The sequence below is a fragment of the Trichosurus vulpecula genome, chromosome 3 (genome assembly GCF_011100635.1).
Source record: "Trichosurus vulpecula isolate mTriVul1 chromosome 3, mTriVul1.pri, whole genome shotgun sequence".
In the NCBI taxonomy this organism is placed as follows: domain Eukaryota; kingdom Metazoa; phylum Chordata; class Mammalia; order Diprotodontia; family Phalangeridae; genus Trichosurus; species Trichosurus vulpecula.
The window spans coordinates 239,443,429-239,465,666 of NC_050575.1; the positions used below are offsets into that span (position 1 = coordinate 239,443,429).

The window sequence follows — 22,238 nt, forward strand, 5'->3', positions numbered from 1 at the left end:
TACAAGTCATCTCTCATTAAATGTAGCCCAAACCATATTTCTTCTATAGCTAGAGAGCTGTCAGAAGCCTAGGCAGGGATCTGATGGTGTGACTTGGAAGCAATTGGGTTGTGTTTCACACAAGCTAGATTCTGGTGAATCCTGCAACACTGATAAGTTTCTGCAAGATCTCTTTGCCTAATGACATCTCTCTACCTACCCCCAATTTAGTGAAAAAAAATACATTTTAAAGTTTTATTTTTAAGTCATTATTCTATGTAAAGGCTCCTAGCACACTAAAAATCCATTGATTGAGTGAAGGACAATGAGTTGATTTTTATTTCCCCCTCAAGTGGAAGGGAAAAAAGCACCAAGGGAATATGCAATTATCACCTGACCATTTCATACCACTATTATGGTATGGTCACATATTGTATAATACCATATTATGGTATACTCACAAAAACACATTCTGAATGCAAGATCAAACTGATTCTTTTGGTGCTTGTGTGCATGTGTGTAAGAATGTATATGTTAGTGGTAGTGTTCCTGAAGTCCAAGTTTTTCCTTGCTGCAAAAGGCCCAGCAGGACCCTGAGGACAGAGGCAGTTCCAAAGCTGCAGGGCCCTGCAGGGCGTACAGTCACATGTAGCTCTGAGACTGTGGCTGTCACTCAAAGAATCATTAGCAATGAACGGGAGGCAGCAAAGCTTGGTGTGTTGTCATCACACTGTAAGAAGGTTGGCCACGGACCAAATTAGCTTGCTTAGGGAGTGTGAATCGAAATGACATGTAATCTGAATGTTAATGAAAATTTTCTCTTGCTTCAGGCTTCACATTCTATCCAGAAAGCTGTCATCTGGAAGACATTATCTTCCCCTCTCTCTTTTTGGTATACAATTTTAAGATTACAGAAAAAGTCTGTGTGTGGAAGGAGAGGAAACTTAAACCAGAAATACTTGGACAATTGTTGTTTGGTGGATTCTAACAATCATGTCAACCATGGCCCTGCTTCCCACATTAATATTTACAAAAGGAGATGTTTTCAAGATAGTAACATGGTTGCCTTCAGGGCAATGAGGAGTATGTTTTTAAGTTTATAAACATTCTCAACTCAACCCAACGTATTTTAAATAGAGGTAGCTGGGTGGCATGTTGGACTGTGCTAGATTTAGAATCAGGGTTATCTGAATTTCAATCCAGTCTTAGACACTTACAGTTGTGTGACTTATCCAAACGACTTAACCTCATCCAATCTAAGTTTCATCTGTAGAATGGTCATAGTAAGAGAAACTCTACAAAAAGGGTTTTTTTGGATCAAATTCTATAATACAGACAAGTCCTACAGTTGCTTAATATACTACTCTAAGGTTTACAAAACACTTCATATACATTATCTCATTCCATCTTCACATCAATGTTGTAAGGTAAATGCTATCATTTATGTGCGTATATATGCATATGCATGTGAATGTGTATGTATGCACGCACATACATGGGCATACACACCCAAGTATCTGAGCATGGGCACATATGCCTGCATGTCTTTGCGTATGTGTGTATGTGTGTGTGTATATATATATATATATATATATATATATATATATATATATATATATACACACACACACACATATACATATACATACATATACACATATATACATATACATACATACATACATATATGTATGTATGTATGTATGTATATGTATGTATATGTATATGTAGGTAGGTAGCTAGATAGCTAATTGGGAGGTGATAGGTAATGCATTGGATAAAATGCTGGGTTTGGAGTCAGGACAGACCTGAGTTCATATCCAGCCTCAGAAACTTAATAGCTGCATGATTCAGACAAATCACTTCACCTCAGTTTTCCTCAGTTTCCTCATCTGTAAAATGGGAATAATGATAGCACTTACCACCCAGGGTGGTGAGGAACAAATGAGATGATAATTTTAAAGTGCTTAGCACAGTGTTTGACATATAGCAAGCACCGTATAAATATTGTTGTGATATGTATATGTATGGGTATAATTACAATTATTATTTTGTTTAAACAAGGTTATTTACATATTGTTTCCTCAATTAGAACTGCTCCATGAGAACAAGGACTATGCCTTCTTTTATATTCCTAGTGCTTAGAACAGGGACTGGTATATAGTAAGCACTTTGTAAATGCTTAGTGACTGAATGTCTGAATGTTAGCTATTACATGTTGTTAAATATGTATATTCCCAGGGATGAGTTGGAGAGTATGTAGTTTAGGTTTGACTATACCTTATGCTATACATATACCCTATATTTGAATACATGTGTGTGCATGTGTGTGTATATGCATGTGTGTTTATATATACACAAATATATGTATGTATATACATGTATATATACAAAATTTTATATGCCTATACACGTTTGCAGTTTACTTGTACCAATTTTAAAAGGTTTTGATTATACATTTTGTTTTATCTCAATCATTATCTCATAATAGTAATAAATAATTTTCCTAAATAAACCTCTCCCTTGTAACAAAGAACAGTAATTTAGCAACACTACCTGTTAAAGTTACCACATCTATCATAAATTTCCTGGCATCCAACGTATCACCACCGTTCTCTAGTAAGAGGAAGGAGTTGTATTATAGTATTTATCCTTTAGAATTAACATTGCTCATTGCAATGATTAAAACTATTTTTAATGCTTTTACTGAATTATTGTCACTGTTTTATTAGTACTTCCCTCTATTCTTTGTTTTCTGAGCTCATATAAAGCCTTTCAAAGTCTCTCTGAATTCCTTATACTTGTTTTTCCCCCCATGGTACAATAATGAAGTATTATATTCATGTCATATTTTTTTTAGAAAATCATCCATTATCAGTCAACAATTGTGGTTCCCTCTTCTAAAGTCATATATATGTGTGCATATATGTATATATGTATGTTATCTCCAAAAGGATATAATTTTACTTTCTCTTTGCCTATTATAACTTCCTGAACTTATTTTTCTTGTTTTACCACTGTGCCTCACATTTTTTGAATTATACCAAATAATAGTTGAGACAACAGTCACCCTTGCTTTATCTGTGTTATTATAGAAAAACAAACTTTTGATGTCTCTTCATTACAAGTAATTCTAGGGGGCAGAGCCAAGATGGTGACTTAAAAACAGGGACTCTCTTAAGTTCTCTCCCAAATCCCTGCAAACACCTGTAAAAATGACTCTAAACAAATCCTAGAGCTACGGAACTCATGAAATAACAGAGGGAAACAAGTCTCCAGCCCAAGATGGCTTGGATGGTCACTGGGAAGGGTGTATCACACCATGCTGCGAGTGGAGCACAGACCAATATGGGCCTGGCCAGGACAGACCAGGCTGGAGTAAACTGGGTGGAGCAGGCCTCAGCACCCTGAATCACTGAGCTGTGGCAGTTACCAGACTTCTCCACCCACAAACGCCAAAGACAAAAGAGCAGATCAGTGGGAAAACTGCTGAGTTTGGGTGAGGGAAGTCCGTGGTCTGCCCTCAGCTCCAAGGTGGTAGTGGTGGCAGCAATAGCAGCAAAAGCAGCGGTATCAGCAACAGCAGTAGTGGTGGTGGCTGATTCCAGGCCAAGGCCCACAGAGTGGATGGAATGCAACTGCTGATCAGAGCCAGAGTGTAGATATTGCTTTGCTGGTGCTGAGGCAAAGTTCTCTTGCTTTGCCCTACTTGGATCTGGGTCATGGTCCTGGTTGGAAGTTCTTGGAGGAGGAGGAGTGCTGCTGTGGCAGAGCTTTGTGGTAGCTGCGGAGAGGGAGACCTTCTGGTGGTAACACTGCATAAAGGAGTGCCTGCACTCACAGAGCAGAGCACAGGCCAGGAGAGGAGCATCATACCACCTCAGAACAGAGGTAGTTCTGAAAACAGCCACATAAAACCCCTGAAGCTTGGGACAAAGCAGTCTCCACTCTGAAAGCAGGCATACCCTGACAAGAAGTTCAAAAGTCAAGTAATTGGCTGGGAAAATGAGCAAGCAGCATAAAAGGACTCAGAATATTGAATCTTTCCTTGGTGACAAAGAAGATCAAAACAAACAGCTAGAAGAAATTAACAAAGTCAAAGATCCTGCATCAAAAGCCTCCGAGGAAAATATGAATTGGCCTCAGGTCATGGAAGAGCTCAAAAAGGATTTGGAAAAGTAAGAGGAATAGAGGAAAAATTGGGAAGTGAAATGAGAGTGATGCAAGAATATCATGAAAAATGAGTCAACCACTTGTTGAAGGAGACCACCAAAAATACTGAAGAAAATAACACCTTAATAGACTAACCCAAATGGCAAAAGAGCTGCAAAAGGCCAATGAGGAGAAGAATGCCTTAAAAGGCAAAATTAGCCAAATGGGAAAAGAAGTCCAAAAGACCACTGAAGAAAATCCTGCCTTAAAATTTAGAATGGAGCAAGTGGAAGATAGTGACTTTATGAGAAATCAAGAAATTGTAAAACAGAACCAAAAGAATGAAAAAATGGAAGATAATGTGAAATATCTCCTTGAAAAAAACCATTGACCTGGAGAATAGACCCAGGAGAGATAATTTAGAAATTATTGGACTACCTGAAACCCATAATCAAAAAAAAAAAAGAGCCTAGATATAATCTTTCAAGAAATTATCAAGGAAAGCTGCCCTGATATTCTAGAACCAGAGGGTAAAATAGAAATGGAAAGAATCAACCAATCCCATCTTGAAAAAAAATGCAAAAAAGAAAATTCCTAGGAATATTTTAGCCAAATTCCAGAGTTCTCAGGTCACAAAGAAAATATTATAAGCATCCAGAAAGAAACAATTTGAGTATTGTGGAAACACAATCAGGATAATACAAGATCTATCAGCTTCTACATTATGGGACTGAAGGGCTTGGAATATGATATTCTAGAGATTAAAAGAGCTAGGATTAAAACCAAGAATCACCTACCCAGCAAAACTGAGAATAATACTCTAGGGCAAAATATGATTTTCAGTGAAATAGAGGAATTTCAAGCATTCTTGATGAAAAGACCAGAGCTGAATACATAATTTCACTTTCAAATACAAGAATCAAGAGAAGCATGAAAAGGTAGGACTTACTAAAGTTGAACCATTTCGTTTATATTCCTACATGGAAAGATGATATTTGTAACTCATGAGACATTTCTCATTATTAGAGTAATTGAAGGGAACATACATATACATATATATATATATATATATATATATATATATATGTATATATATATATGTATATATATATATATATACACACACAGAGGGCACAGGGTGAGTTGGCTATGAAGGCATGATATCTAAAACAATAAAACAAAATTAAGGGGTGAAAGAGGAATATATTGGGAGAAGGAGAAAGACAGAGATAGAATGGGGTAAATTATTTCACATAAATAGTGCCAAGAAAAAGCAGTTCTATTGGAAGGGAAGAGAAGGCAGGTGAAAGGGAATGAGTAAATCTTGCTCTCATCGGATTTGACTTGAGGGAATAAGATACACACTCAATTGGGTATCTTACCCCACAGGAAAGAAGGGGGAAGTGGTCAAAAAGGAAGGATGATAGAAGGGAGGGCAGATAGGGGGAGGAGGTAATCAAAAGCAAACACTTTAGAAAAGGGACAGGGTCAAGGGAGAAAACTGAATAAAGGGGGGCAGGATAGGATGGAGGGAAATATATTTAGTCTTTCTCAACATGAGTATTGTGGAAGTGTTTTACATAATGATACCTATATGGCCTATGTTGAATTGCTTGCCTTCTTAGGGAGGGTGGGTAGGGAGGAAAGAGGGGAGAGAATTTGGAACTCAAAGTTTTAAAAGCAGATTCTCAGGGTTGGTCCTCACAGAATCCATATATCTGTGGTTGTGTATAATGTTCTCCTGGCTCTGCTCCACTCACTCAGCATTATGTCGTGTAGGTTTTTCCAGGTTGTTATGAAGTCCGTATCATCCCCATTTCTTATGGCACAATAGTATTCCATTACCTTCATATACCACAGCTTGTTCAGCCATTCCCCAATTGATGGGCATCCTTTGATTTCCAATTCTTAGCTACAACAAAAAGAGCCACAATAAATATTTTTGTACAAATGGGTCCTTTTGCCACTTGTGTGATTTCTTTGGGATACAACAATAGAACTGGTATTGCTAGGTCAAAGGTTATTAACATTTTTATAGCCCTTTGGGTGTAGTTCCAAATTGCTCTCCAAAATGGCTGGATCATCTCATAACTCCACCAGCAATGTAACAATGTTCCAATTTTCCCACATCCTCTCCAGGATTTATCATTTTCTTGTTTTGTTATTTTAGCCAATCTGACAGGAGAGATGTGGTATCTATAGAGTCGTTTTCATTTGCATTTCTCTAATCAGTAGTGATTTAGAGCATTTTTTCATATGCTTATAGATATCTTTAATTTCTTCCTCTGAAAACTGCCTGTTCATATCTTTTGACCATTTCTCAATTGGGGAATGGCTTGTATTCCTATATATTTGGCTCAGTTCCCTGTATATTTTAGAAATGAGGCAGGCCAACTGGGCAAAGGGGCAATAAAAATTTATGCCATCTTAGAGGGAGGGGGAAGGGTAGAAATTGGAAGAAAATTAGTAACTCAAAATCTTGTGGAAATCAATGTTGAAAGCTAAAAATACTAAATAAAAACATTTTAAAAACAAGCAATTGTAGTTATATTTTGGTTGTAGGAACCAGAAATTTTTGTTTTATTAATAAATTAATTAGCAAGTATTCATTAAATACTTACATTGTGCTTGGCACTGGGAGTACAAAGACAAAAGTGAAATACTCTTGTCATCAAGTTTACATTTTCTTGGGAGAGACAATGCATACATGTATAGTTATCTATAACACAGATATACAAGATATGCAAAGTGATATTGGATATCAGAGGAGCAATGGCTTTGCTGCCAAGGAGATCAGAAAAGCTTAATGAATAAAATGGCATTTGTGTTGAATTAGGAAGGAAATTAGAAGCAAAGGTAAGGAAGGAGTACATTCCAGGCATAAGAGACAGTGAACAGAAAAGCATGAAAACAGGAGGTGGATTGTCATGTATGAAAAATAGAGAACCATTTTCTCTACATGGTATACTACTTGAAGTCAGTCAGTCAACTAACTTTGAGGATACACTAAGAGGTAAAGCAACAACAACAAAAAACCTTTCCCCCACCAAAAAAAAAACAATAAAAATAGTCCTTGACCTCTAAGGAACTCACTTTCTAAAAGGCAAGCCAACATATAAAGAACTATGAGACAGAGAGACAGAGAGAGAGAGAGACAGAGAGAGACAGAGAGAGACAGAGAGACAGAGACAGAGAGAGAGAGACAGAGAAACAGAGAGGCAGACAGAGATAGAGAGGCTGAAGAGAGAAACAGAGAGAGAGAGAGAGAGAGAAAGAGAGAGAGAATAGATGGAAGGTAATTTCACAAGTGAAGGCACAAGGACAAAATTCCTCCTGCAGAGGTTTGGATTGGAGTCAAGACTTGAAGGAAGGCAGGGAAATAAAGAAGCAGAGGTGTGAGGTGGAAGCATTCCAGGCAAAGGCAACAGCCAGTACAAAGTCTTTTGATGGGAGATGAACTGCTGTGTGTGAGCAACACCAAGTAAACCAATGAACCTAGGAACTACACTACATGAAGGGGCGTAAAATCAAGAAGGCCAGAAAGGAAGGAAGGGGTTAGATTGGAGAATATTGTTTTTAAAATCTTGAAAGGTTGTTTGGGGCCAGGTGGTAAAGAATTAAAATGCCAAACAGAAGTGACAATGTGTCATTGGTGTTTAAGTACAGCAATGACAGCTTTAGATCTACGCATTAGGAGAATAGCTTTGGCAACCATTTGGAGGACGGGGTAATTGCCAAGGTGGGTATAGACCATAGTGGATTGTCTTATTGTATTTTTTCTAGCTGGTGCTGGCAAACATTGATTTTATACATCTCAAGAATGACTCGAGGTTTTGAGTAGTAAAATGAGTGTTTTTCTCATTTATTCTTTTTTTCCTTCTAAACACAAAAGTTTCAGTGGCACATCATGGGAAACTCTAAAATAATCCATTATGTTAACATGATGATGGCAAGTGAAATTTGAAATTTGAATGTTAAGCTGGACATAAGTAATGCTCTTTTTTCTAGAACAATCTTTAACATAAACCTTTTCTTCATCCATCCAACTGTTAATGCTCACTCTCCCAAACAAACTTGTATTTAACAACTTTATCCATATTTGTATTTATTCCATCTATGTTGCTATTATATAAACTTATACACTTATTGCCTCCCCTTGATTAGAGTATAAGTTGCTTAGGAGTAGGAAGTGTTTCATCCTCTAGTTTTCTATCTTCAACACTTATCACACTACATGGAACATATTAGGTGCATAACCATGCTTATTGATAGAGTGAGTGCCCCCCCACAATAGGTAAAAATAGAAAAAAATAATTACTCCTTATCATTGGAGGGTATTCCAACCTGAATGAGTGAGCTGTGCCAGTTACTGGAATTCTCAACCCACAAACACCAAAGACAACAGAGAAGGTTAGTGGGAAAAGCTGCAGGGAATGAAAGGAGTTCACAGTTTAGCCACCACCCCCGGGCCAGCGGAGGTGATGCAGCTACAGAACTACAGCTGCAGTTGCTCCCAACCCCAGGCCCACCTGGTGGGAGGAATTAAGTGGCAGATCAGAGCAGGAGTGCAGAGCGTGCTTAAGATCTGAGTCCAATCTGGGTTGGCGGTTCTTGGGGAAGGAGGAATGGTGGTGTTGCAGAGCTGGCTGTGTAGAAATAGCTCTGAAAACAAAAATGGCTCTGAATAGCGCATCCTTTCAAGCTTGGAACAAAGTACTCTTTACTCTACAAGCAGTCATACCCCGATGAAAAACTCAAGGGTCAAATAAATTGGCTGGGAACATGGCCAGGCAGCAAAAACAGACTCAGATTCAGTCTCAGACTTTGGAATCTTTCTTTGGTGACAAAGAAGACCAAAACATACAGACAGAAGAAGTTAACAAAGTCAAGGAGCCTACATCAAAAGCCTCCAAGAAAAACACGAACTCATCTCAGGACATGGAAGAGCTCAAAAAGGATTTGGAAAAGCAAGTTAGAGAAGTAGAGGAAAAATTGGGAAGAGAAATGAGAATGATGCAAGAAAACCATGAAAAACAAGTCAATGACTGGCTAAAGAAGACCCAAAAAAATACAGGAGAAAATACTGAAGAAAACAACACCTTAAAAATAGACTAACTCAAATGGCAAAAGAGCTCCAAAAAGCCAATGAGGAGAAGAATGCTTTGAAAGGCAGAATTAGCCAAATGGAAAAGGAGGTCTAAAAGACCACTAAAGAAAATACTACCTTAAAAATTAGATTGGAGCAAGTAGAAGCTAGTGACTTGATGAGAAATCAAGATATTATAAAACAGAACCAAAGGAATAAAAAAGTGGAAGACAATGTGAAATATATCATTGGGAAAACCATTGACCTGGAAAATACATCCAGGAGAGATAATTTAAATATTATTAGACTACCTGAAAGCCATGATAAAAAAATAGCCTAGATATCATCTTTCAAGAAATTATCTAGGAGAACTGCCCTGATATTCTAGAGCCAGAGGGTAAAATAGAAATTGAAAGAATCCACAGATCGCCTCCTCAAATAGATCCCAAAAAGAAAACTCCTAGGAATATTGTCACCAAATTCCAGAGCTCCCAGATCAAGGAGAAAATACTGCAAACAGCCAGAAAGAAACTATTTGAGTACTGTGGAAACACAATCAGAATAATACAAGATCTAGCAGCTTCTACCCTATGGGATCGAAGGGCTTGGAATACAATATTCCGGAGGTCAATGGAGCTAGTATTAAAACCAAGAATCACCTACCCAGCAAAACTGAGTATCATGCTCCAAGGCAAAATATGGATTTTTAATACAATAGAGGACTTTCAAGCTTTCTCAGTGAAAAGACCAGAGCTGAATAGAAAATTTGATTTTTCAAACACAAGAATCCAGGGAAGCATGAAAAGGTAAACAAGAAAGAGAAATCATAAGGGACTTACTAAAGCTGAACTGTTTTGTTTACATTACTACATGGAAAGATGATGTGTATGATTCATGAGACCTCAGTATTAGGGTAGCTGAAGGGAATATGCATATATCTATGTACATATATGTGTGTGTGTGTATATATATATATATATATATATATACATATATAGTGTGTGTATGTATTTATATATATATGTGTGTATATGTATATGTATATATATGTATATACATACATACATATACACATATATATGTATGTATGTATATATATATAGACAGAGGGCACAGGGTGAGTTGAATATGAAGGGATGGTATCTAAAAAAATAAAATCAAATTAAGGGATGAGAGAGGAATATATTGAGATAGGGAGAAAGGGAGAGATAGAATGGGGTAAATTATTTTGCATAAAAGTAGCAAGAAAAAGCAGTTCTGTAGGAAGGGAAGAGGGGGCAGGTGAGGGGAATGAGTGAATCTTGCTCTCATTGGATTTGACCTGAGGAGGGAATACCATACACACTCAATTGGGTATCTTACCCCACAGGAAAGAAGGAGGAAGAAGATAAAAAAGGGAGGATGATAGAAGGGAGGGCAGATAGGAGGAGGAGGAGGTAATCAAAAACAAACACTTTTGAAAAGGGACAGAGTCAAGGGAGAAATTTCAATAAAGTGGGATAAGTTAGGAAGGAGCAATATATAGTTAGTGTTTCACAACATGAGTATTGTGTAAGGGTTTTACGCAATGATACACATGTGGTCTATGTTGAATTGCTTGACTTCTTAGGGAGGTGGGTGGGAAGGGAAGAAGGGAGAGGATCTGGAACTCAAAGTTTTAAAAACAGATGTTCAAAAACAAAAAATAAAAAAGTTTTTGCTTGCAACTAGGAAATAAGATACACAGGCAATGGGGCATAGAAATTTATCTTGCCCTACAAGACAGGTAGGGAAAAGGGGATGGGCAGGGAGTAGGGTGACAGAAGGGAGGGCTGACTGGGGAATGGGGTAACCAGAATATATGCTATCTTTCAATGGAGAAATATCACTTGCTCATGGTTAGGCCGAGCTAATATAATAAAAATGACAATTCTACCTAAATTAATCTATCTATTCAGTGCCATACCAATCGAACTACCAAAAAATTTTTTTACCGAGCTGGACAAAATAATAACAAAATTCATTTGGAAAAACAAGAGGTCTAGAGTATCTAGGATATTAATGAAAAGACATGCTAGAGATGGTGGTTTAGCCACACCAGATATTAAACTGTACTACACAGCAGCAGTCATCAAAACTGCCTGGTACTGGTTAAGAAACAGGGGTGTGGATCAGTGGAATAGGATAGGTACACAAGTAGGTGAAATCAACAAGTTTAGCAATCTACTCTTTGATAAACCCAAAGAAGCCAGTTTCTGGGCTAATAATTCACTATTTCACAAAAACTGTTGGGAAAATTGGAAAATGGTAGGGAAAAAACTGGGCATAGACCAATATCTTACACCATATACCAAAATAAAGTCAAAATGGGTTCATGATTTAGGAGTAAAAGTTGATACTCTAAATAATTTGGGAAAGCAAGGAATAGTTTACTTATCAGATTTGTGGAAAAGTAAAGAATTCATGACCCAACAAGAGATAGAGAGCATTACAAAATGCAAAATGGATAATTTTGATGTCAAATTGAAATGTTTTTGTACAAAAAAAGCCAATGCAACAAGAATTAGGAGGGAAGCAGAAAATTGGGAGAAAATCTTTGCAACTAGTATCTCTGATAAAGGCCTCATCTCTAAAATATACAGGGAGCTAAGCCAAATATATAGGAATACAAGCCATTCCCCAATTGAGAAATGGTCAAAGGATATGAACAGGCAGTTTTCAGAGGAAGAAATTAAAGCTATCTACAGGCATATGAAAAAATGCTCTGGATCGCTGCTGATTAGAGAAATGCAAATCCAAACAACTCTTAGATACCACATCTCTCCTGTCAGATTGGCTAAAATAACAAATCAGGAGAATGATAAATGCTGGAAAGGATGTGGGGAAATTGGAACATTGTTGCATTGCTGGTGGAGTTGCGAGCTGATCCAGCCATTTTGGAGGGCGGTGTGGAACTATGCCCAAAGGGCTATAGAAATGTTCATACCCTTTGACCCAGTAATACCACTTCTAGGGTTGTATCCCAAAGAAATCATGCAAGCGGGAAAAGGACCCATATGTACAAGAATATTTATAGCAGCTCTCTTTGTGGTAGCCAAGAATTGGAAAGCAAAGGGATGCCCATCAATTGGGGAATGGCTGAACAAGCTGTGGTATATGAAGGTGATGGAATACTATTGTGCCATAAGAAATGGGGATGATGCAGACTTCATAACAACCTGGAAAAACCTACACGACATAATGCTGAGTGAGCGGAGCAGAGCCAGGAGAACGTTGTGCACAGCCACAGATATGTGGATTCCGTGAGGACCAACCCTGACATACTGCGCTTCTCTCAGCAACCTAAAGGGGCAAGCACAAATCCAGGGGACTCACGATGGAGAATGCTATCTTCATTCAGAGAAAGAACTGCGAAGTTTGAATACAGACTGAGGCACACTACATGCTCGCCTTTTCTGCTTCTCTTTTGTTTTTGTTTTTGAGGTTTTTTTTTTTTCTTGTTTGTTTTGTTTTTTTTTTTTTTTTGGTTCTGTTTCTTCTTTCTCATGATTCATTCCATTGGTCAAAATTCTTCTCCACGACTTGACTAGAGCATAAATTAATTCAATGCGAAGTTATACATGACAGTTATATGAGACTTCATGCCGTCTTGGGGAGGGAGGGGGGAGGGAGGGGAGAAAAACTGGAACTCAAAACTATGTAGAACCATGTGTGGTAAACTAAAAATAAATAAAACACCTTTAAAAAAAAATAAAATGTACATGGGGAAAATCAGAAAAAAAAAATGTTTTTGCTTGCAACTAGGAAATAAGATACACAGGCAATGGGGCATAGAAATTTATCTTGCCCTACAAGACAGGTAGGGAAAAGGGGATGGGCAGGGAGTAGGGTGACAGAAGGGAGGGCTGACTGGGGAATGGGGTAACCATAATATATGCTATCTTAATGTGTCGGGGAGGGTAGAAATGGGGAGAAAATTTGTAATTCAAGCTCTTGTGAAAATCAATGCTGAAAACTAAATATATTAAATAAATTAAATTTTAAAAAATATGACATTTTGATTCTAAGATACTAAAGGAAAAGTTGAGGAAAAGTGAGAATTTCCTCACCATTCATTGGGTTTTCAAAACCTCAGTGTTTAGTTAGTAAAAGTTCAAAGTTTAGTTGAAATATAAATTCTAAGTTCTTTCCATCTCTAGAGTTCTCTTAACTTTACTTGTAGGATTTATAAATTGAAAGAATTTTCCTTCCTTTTTTTTTTTTTAAAAAAAAAAGGACTCATGGGGAAACAGTATAGAGAGATATTCATGAGATGAGTTTAAATTCAAACCCAGGATCTCTGTCTAGAAATCCATTGTTCTTTCCACTACTCTGTGCTGAATTCATTCTTATGGGCTTCCATTATGTGTAAAACACCAATATCACTTACATCAGCATAGAGGATCTAAACAGAATTTTTAAAGCAAATATTAAATTCATTACAAATGACAACTGACCTTATCACAGAAAATGATATATGCCAAAGCTCTATATAATGGAAGGTTTGTTAAAGATGATCTAATTCATCTTACTCATTTTTCAGAGAAGAAAATAAAGGTCCAGAAAAGTAAATAGTGTTCTCAAAGTTACTGGCTCAACTAAGCAGCAGAAGAAATACTCCAGAACCAATGCTTTTGCGATATAATGTAATGAAAATTCACCAATATCTCTGTTCATTGATCTCCTTCTTGTAGGTCCAAATTATTCACTAAGTACTGAACCAGCTGATGCCACTTTATGTTCAACATTTTGTCCTTTCATCTTCAATCCCAATGATATTCTCAAGCTTAACATTTCTGTTGAATACACAAAATAAAAATGACCAAAAAATCCAAATTGATTGCTGTAACGAGGTGGTGCATAAAAATAAACCTTTTGTTTTTTTTTTCTAAAAAATATAACATAAAACAAAATTGTGCCTCAAAAAATAAACCAGGAGAAATGAATTTGCATCTTTAGAAAACATAACATAAGTCCTGACAAAGCCAGAAAATCCTAGTGTCATCTACGGATAAAATTGGAAGAAAGACAATTGACAGACAAAAAACAGATTCCCCAGTATTTCTATAGCAATTTATTCTTATTGTTGGCAGTGGATCCACTCAATTTTTATTCTAATACATCATCATCTCATTGGTTATATGATAAACTGGAAATGAAACTTAAGAAGTAGAGAAAAAATGTTTGCACCAGATAAATAATATTGAGAAGAAATGCATGTAGTACGTCTGTGAAACTGGGTTGGGGACCAGCCAGGAGCACACAGTAGTACTAGCAGTGGTCCTTGGAAGTCAACATGATAGTGTAGCAATTTCTGGAGCTCTTACCTCAGAGACAGTAAAGAGGTTGGGCAACTGGTCAGAAGGAGATTACAGAGGAACATTCACTGGCACTATGTGCAGAATTTGGCATTGTTTGGTAACTCTATTTCCCATATGTAATTCCAAGGTAGAAAGGCATGCATATGATCAGTAACAATGGAATAGGTCACCTGGTCACAGTTCCAGGGCAAAGAGGAGAATGAGTGCTTGCAGCACGACTGACGAGAAATACATAAAATGAAAATGTCAGATTATAATGAAAGGCAATTAAATTGAGGGAAAAAAAACAAAATCAAGATCAGTTGCCATTACAACTACGGCTACAGGGAAGAATTTGTAACCAAACAACATGAAATATAATTACAAAAGATCAAATAAAAGGACCTATGTGTACAAAAATATTTGTGTCAATCTTTTTGTGATGGCAAAGAATAAGAGATTGAGGGGGATGGTCATCAATTGGGGAATGTTTGAACAAGTTATGGTATATGATAAGGATGGAATAATATTGTGCAATAAAAAAAATTATAAGCAGGATGGTTTCAGGAAAACCTAGGAAGACATGTGAAATAATGCAAAGAGAAGTTAGTAGAACCATGTCAAAAGTAACAGCAATATTGTAATGATGATCAACTCTGAAAGACTTTGCTACTCCAATCAAGATAATGATCCAAGTGAATTCCAAGGCCTATGATGAAAGACATTATCTATCTCCAGAGAGCAAACTGATTAACTTTGAGTGCAGATTGAAGCATATTTTTTTCAGTTTTTTGTGTTTCTTGCTTTTATTGTTTATTTTTGTAAGATGGCTAATATGGAAACATTTTTTAAATGACTTCACATGTATAATTGAAATCATATTGCTTGTCTTCTCAGTTGGTGGGGAAGGGTGGGAAGCAGGGAGAAAATCTTGAGCTCAAAATTTTAAAAGAAAAGAATATCAAAATATATAATAAATGCAATTTTCAAAGACCACTAAATGACATTACCTTTTGCATGTAAAAATTATTATCCAGTGGCCAATAACTAAAAGATTACTTGCTTTATTTTCTTTTGCTTTGTTTTATGATATGACTAATACAGCAATATGTTTTAATGATTTAACATGCACAATTGATATCATATTTATTGCTTTCTAAGGGAATAGGGAAGGGACAGATGGAGGGAGAGAATTTGGAAATCAAAATTTTAGAAATTGCTAGTTAAAATAATTAAGAAAGAGAAATTCAGATTACGAAAAGAAAGGTACAAGTTATTAAGCTCTATCTCTTGAAAAAATTCTAAAATATTTAGTTCAATTACAATTTTCCCAATTTTATTGGCAAAAAAAAAATTAAGATCTAAAAAAGTTTACTGACTTGCTTCTGATCACATGACTAGTGATTTTTCATGTCTCTTACCTTTGAGTACAATGTTATTTCTGCTAAGTTGTCATACTTAAACTTTAGCTGATAGTGTCTACCTAAGAACTACTGAGAAATGACCATTTTTGTATCTTCTATTCCTTCTCTTAATGAGCTTTCCTCCATCATGCATTAGCTAAGCCCAATTTTTTTTTGCTATTCCAAATATTTTAATAAGAGTTCTCCAAAAGGCACTTAAAACACCAGTTTGTGAGGATAAACTCCATTGGAGAGAGAGAATACAGAACACGAGTAGCAACAGAGCTGAGGAATTTTATTGATTTGGGGCAGGATCTGAGATTTCACTGTTTTCTGATCAGCCTTGCGCTGCTCTATAATCTTGTATTTCTCTTTTTCTGTGTCAAAAATCTCTCCTTCTTCATGTCTAGGTTTATGGAGCTTCTTCTTCTTGAAGGAAGCATCAGTAAGATGATTTGGAATTTTTACACCTGAAAGTTTAACCCTGGTACAGGTGGCAATGACAAATTTCTGATGGGTCCTTCTCAGAGGAACAAGGTTGATGTTCAGAGGTCCAGTCACCAGTAGCAAGCAACTAGCCAGCTGCTTCAGGAAAACCACTCACTTGCTCCTGTGGCCGCCAGTAAGCATGATCAAAATGGTGCCAGGCTTGATGCTAGCTTGAAGTCTCCTAACATGCTGGCTGAAGGGCTTTTGCCATGACTTAGCAGCTTTCTAGGCACATCCTCAGTAGGGTAATACCCAGGCATTTTGCAAATCTTTACTACATGAGTTCCTCCATTCTTATCACCACCAACTGGCTTTGAGATAGTAGCAGGCACCTTCTCTTTCTTTTTCCTTTCAATCTGGGTTTTTGGTACAGCGTATTCCCACTTGTACATGGCTCTCCAGGAATACACTGCAGACCTAGAGTATCTATCAATCCCTCACTGCCAGAACTGGGTTCCTACTGCAATGCTTTCGAGGCTTTTTCACCAACTTTTCAGTCACATCTTCCTTTTTGTTCTCTCTTTTTTTTTCCTTTTTAACCTTCTTTTCCTTTGAGTGCTTTAAGGCTTTTTGTCTGCCATCTTGAGAGAAGGGAAAGAGAATTACGGCCTGGACTTCCAGTCTCTAAGCCCAATTTCTGACCTTGTCCTGGTCATCTGTGCTAGCAGCTGCTGCGGAGGTGAGAGTAATAACAAGACCAACAACAAGAGCACACAGGAGGGCTGCTAGCACAGGTCCTTTGATTTGCTTTTCAAAGGAAAGCAACTTTAAGGGATTAACAATCTTTAATTAAATATACATATACCATTCACTTAGTTCAGGGGAAAAGGCCAGCACCTGAACTTCAGAGACAATACAAACAGAGATTACAAACAGATCAACAGACAGGCTTTTATCTGTCTGACCAAATCACAATACATACATAGCTATCAGCATGAAGCACCAACATTTGAGTTTTCAAAGCAGGGGGCAGGGGCAGGGGAGGGGAGCTGCTTCAACGGCTACCCAGATTCTCATTACTAACACTCTTTCAATGAATGTGCCCCCAAAGGCAAAAATGCTAACCTCAGAGTTTATGTATACTTCTTCAGGGTCAAAGGATGTCACAACCATGCGACTCAAACCCATGTGAACTAGGCCTTCCCTCGATGTAAGCAGGTCATCAGAAACTCCTGATTCAATCAAACATTCCTTAGTACTAAGAAGCCTCCAAAACAAAAATGACAAAAAGTCCACTTTGCTTGCCATTATATTTGAAAAGCAAAACTCATCAAAGGTTCTTGATTACCTCAGCATTCGAAAAGAGAAAACAGTAAAAAACAAGTCCCACCTTTATTACCCTAACATCATCTCAGAAACATATAGGTGGAAAGTTAGAAGAGGTATCTAGAAGACTGTTTGATACTAAACTATAAATGTAATGAAATTAAGGAATCAGCTACCCAAAAGACTCCATGAGCTATATCTGTTGACATGTTTTGCTCCAACGGAAGAAATATACTTAAAAATAAATACATTTTGTTTATATATGGTATGTATTTTAATATTTTAAAAAATTTATTTTTATTGAATCTTGTTTGTACATTACACTTACTGATGAATATATCTATCTCCTCTCTCCAACCCGCAAAACTATTTATCATAACAAGGAATGTTTTTATCAGAAAAAAAGTTTTTCAATGACAAGTCACATATCAAATGACCCTGATAAAGCATGTGATATTTCAAACCCATAGTCCCACACCCCTGCAAAGAAAAGATGGAGATACATTTTCTCAATTCTTTCCTTGGGATGGAAATTTAATATTAATAAATACATAGCATTCATTTTCATTTTTTGTTTTCTCTATTCATATCACTATCCTCATCATGCACACAATTTTCGTGGTTGTACTTACTTCATTCTGTATCAGTTCATGCAAAGCTTGTCACATTTCTCTAAACACATTATTGTCAGCATTTCCTATCAAACAGCAGTTATTAGTGATCTGGTACAGTCTTTTATATGGTTTATAGTTTACATTTTTAATAACTATTCGTTCGTATCTTTGGGTCACTTATCCATTGTAGAATGGATTACTCTTGGTGTATGATTGTACTTATTTTCTATAAATCTTGGATATCAATTTTTTTTAGAGATTAAAAAAAAGCTTTAATCGTACTTTTCATCCTGGGGCTCACATTCTTTTTTCTTTTTAATTAATTGATTTATTTGATATATTTAGTTTTCAGCGTTGATTTTCAAAGAGTTTGAATTACAAATTTTCTCCCCGTTTCTACCCTCCCCCCCACTCCAAGATGGCATATATTCTGGTTGCCCTGTGCCCCAGTCAGCCCTCCCTTCTGTCACCCTACTCCCCTCCCATCCCCTTTTCCCTACCTGTCTTGTAGGGCAAGATAAATTTCTACACCCCATTGCCTGTGTATCTTATTTTCTAGTTGCATGCAAAAACTTTTTTTTTTGTTTTTGAACATCTGTTTTTAAAACTTTGAGTTCCAAATTCTCTCCCCTCTTCCCTTCCCACCCACCTCCCTAAGAAGTCAAGCAATTCAACATAGGCCACATGTGTATCATTATGTATAACTCTTCCACAATACTCATGTTGTGAAAGACTAACTACATTTTGCTCCTTCCTAACCTATCCCACTTTATTGAATTTTCACCCTTGACCCTGTCCCCTTTTGAAAATGTTTGTTTTTGATTACTCCACCCCCATCTGCCCTCCCTTCTATCATCCCCCCCCTTTTTTTTCTTCTTCCTTCTTCTTTCCTGTGGGGTAAGATACCCAATTGAGTGGGTATGGTATTCCCTCCTCAGGTCAAATCTGATGAGAGCAAGATTCACTCATTCCCCCCTCACCAGCCTTCTCTTCTCTTCCTACAGAACTGCTTTTTTTTGCCACTTTTATGCCATATAATTTACCCCATTCTATCTCTCCCTATCTCCCTCTCTCAATATATTCCTCTCTTATCCCTTAATTTGATTTTATCTCTTTTAGATATCTTCCCTTCATCTTCGACTCACCCTGTGCCTTCTCTCTCTCTCTCTCTCTCTCTCTCTCTCTCTCTCTCTCTCTCTCTCTCTCTATCTCTCTCTCTCTCTCTATATATATATATATATATACACACACACACATATATATGTATATACACATACATATATGCATACATACACATTCACTTATACGTATATATACATAAACATATATATATAGATATATATGCATATTCCCTTCAGCTACCCTGATACTAAGGTCTCATGAATCGTACACATCATCTTTCTATGTAGGAATGTAAACAAAACAGTTCAACTTTAGTAAGTCCCTTGCAATTTCTTTTTCTTGTTCTTTTTCTTGATTACCTTTTCATGCTTCTCTTGATTCTTGTGTTTGAAAGTCAAATTTTCTATTCAGTTCTGGTCTTTTCACTGAGAAAGCTTGAAAGTCCTGTATTTTATTGAAAATCCATATTTTGCCTTGGAGCATGATACTCAGTTTTGCTGGGTAGGTGATTCTAGGTTTTAATCCTAGCTCCATTGACCTCCGGAATATTGTATTCCAAGACTTTCGATCTCTTAATGTAGAAGCTGCTAGATCTTGGATTATTCTGATTATGTTTCCACAATACTCAAACTGTTTCTTTCTGGATGCTTGCAGAATTTTCTCCTTGATCTGGGATCTCTGGAATTTGGCGACAATATTCCTAGGAGATTTATTTTTGGGATCTATTTGAGGAGGCGATCAATGGATTCTTTCAATTTCTTTTTTGTCCTGTGGCTCTAGAATATCAGGACAATTCTCCTTGATAATTTCTTGAAAGATGATATCTAGGCTATTTTTTTGATCATGGCTTTCAGGTAGTCCAATAATTTTTAAATTCTCTCTCCTGGATCTATTTTCCAGGTCAGTGGTTTTTCCAATGATATATTTCACATTGTCTTCCATTTTTTCATTCCTTTGGTTCTGTTTTATAATATCTTGATTTCTCATAAAGTCACTAGGTTCCACTTGCTCCAACCTAATTATTAAGGTAGTATTTTCTTCAGTGGTCCATTGGACCTCCTTTTCCATTTGGCCAATTCTGCCTTTCAAGGCATTCTTCTCCTCATTGGCTTTTTGGAGCTCTTTTGCCATTTGAGTTAGTCTATTTTTTAATGTGTTGTTTTCTTCAGTATGTTTTTCAGCATTTTTTTGGGTCTCCTTTAGCAAGTCATTGACTTGTTTTTCATGGTTTTCTCGCATCCTTCTCATTTCTCTTCCCAATTTTTCCTCTACTTCTCTAACTTGCTTTTCCAAATCCTTTTTGAGCTCCTCCATGGCCTGGGACCAGTTCGTATTTTTCTTGGAAGCTTTTGTTGTAGGCTCCTTGACTTTGTTAACTTCTTCTGTCTGTATGTTTTGGTCTTCTTTGTCACCAAAGAAAGAATCCAAAGTCTGAGACTGAATCTGGGTGTGTTTTCACTGCCTGGTCATATTCCCAACCAACTAACTTGACCCTTGAGTTTTTCAGTGGGGCATGACTGCTTGTAGACTAGAAAATTCTATGTTTCATGCTGGGGGGGGTGCGCCAGCTCTGCCACTCCAGCACTCCTCCTTCCCCAAGAACCCCCAACCTGGTCTGGACTTAGATCTTCTGCAGGCTGTGCACTTGTGCTCTGATCCACCACTTAATCCCTCCCACCAGGTGAGCCTGGGCCCAGAAGCAACTGCAGCTGTACTTCTGTAGCTGCTCCACCTCCGCTACCTGCAGGCCATGAACTCCTTCCACTCCCGCAGCTTTTCCCACTAACCTTCTCTGTTGTCTTTGGTGTTTGTGGGTTGAGAAGTCTGGTAACTGCTGCAGCTCACCGATTCAGGGCGCTAGGGCATGCTCTGCCTGGCTCCTGGTCTAGTTGGTCTGCACTGCTTACACTGGGCTCTGCTCCACTCTGCTCCAAGCTCCGTGAGGGATAGACCTCACCCAGAGACCATCCAGGCTGTCCTGGGCTGAAGCCCTGATTCCCTCTGCTGTTTTGTGGGTTCTGCAGTTCTAGAATTGGTTCAGAGCCATTTTTTACAGGTTTTTGGAGGGTCTCAGCGGGGACCTCATGCTAGTCCCTGTTTTCCAGCCGTCATCTTGGCTCCGCCCTTGGATATCAATTTTATGAGAAATTTTGATATATTTTTACCCTGATTGATAGTTTCTCCTTTTCAAGCAACTTCATTGAATTCTACATCTATTTATTATCCAATCATAGCCTCTCTCTTAAGCTGTAGTACTCTCAAGCACATGCTTGTTAGACATTTTGAATGCATGCTTCATAGGCATCTCAAATGCAGTGTGTTTTTTTTAATAGAACTCAACATTTACCCACTTCTGAAATTTGCTACTACTGTTGGGGGATACTATCATCTTACTAGTCACCTAGGTTAATAACTTTGAAGTTATTCTCAAATCTTATCTTTCACTCATTCCACATATGGAACCATATTTTATAATTTTATTGGCATATCTTCTAATTTATTTCTATACATCACATGTATACATACCCTTCTAATAAAAGCACAGCTATTATGACCCTTGCAAAGTCCTTCATCATCTTGTATCTGGACTGTTCCTATAGACTTTTGATTGATTTCCATGCTTCAAGTCTCTCTCCACTCTGATTATTTACATTTACCAAAATGTTTTTTCTTAAGATAAGTCTGACCATGTCATTCTCTTATTCAATAATTCCCAATGACTCCTATTGCCTTCAGGAACAAATAAAAAGTCCTTTATTTGACATTTAAAACTTCACAACTCAGTTCCTCCCTATTTTTCCAGGATTTT

General features: G+C 37.3%; 1 pseudogene; it reads right to left on the bottom strand.

Moving 5' to 3' along the window:
• Positions 1-16,154: 16,154 nt before the first annotated feature.
• Positions 16,155-22,238, bottom strand: part of LOC118842433 — a 55,351-nt pseudogene continuing 49,267 nt past the window's right edge.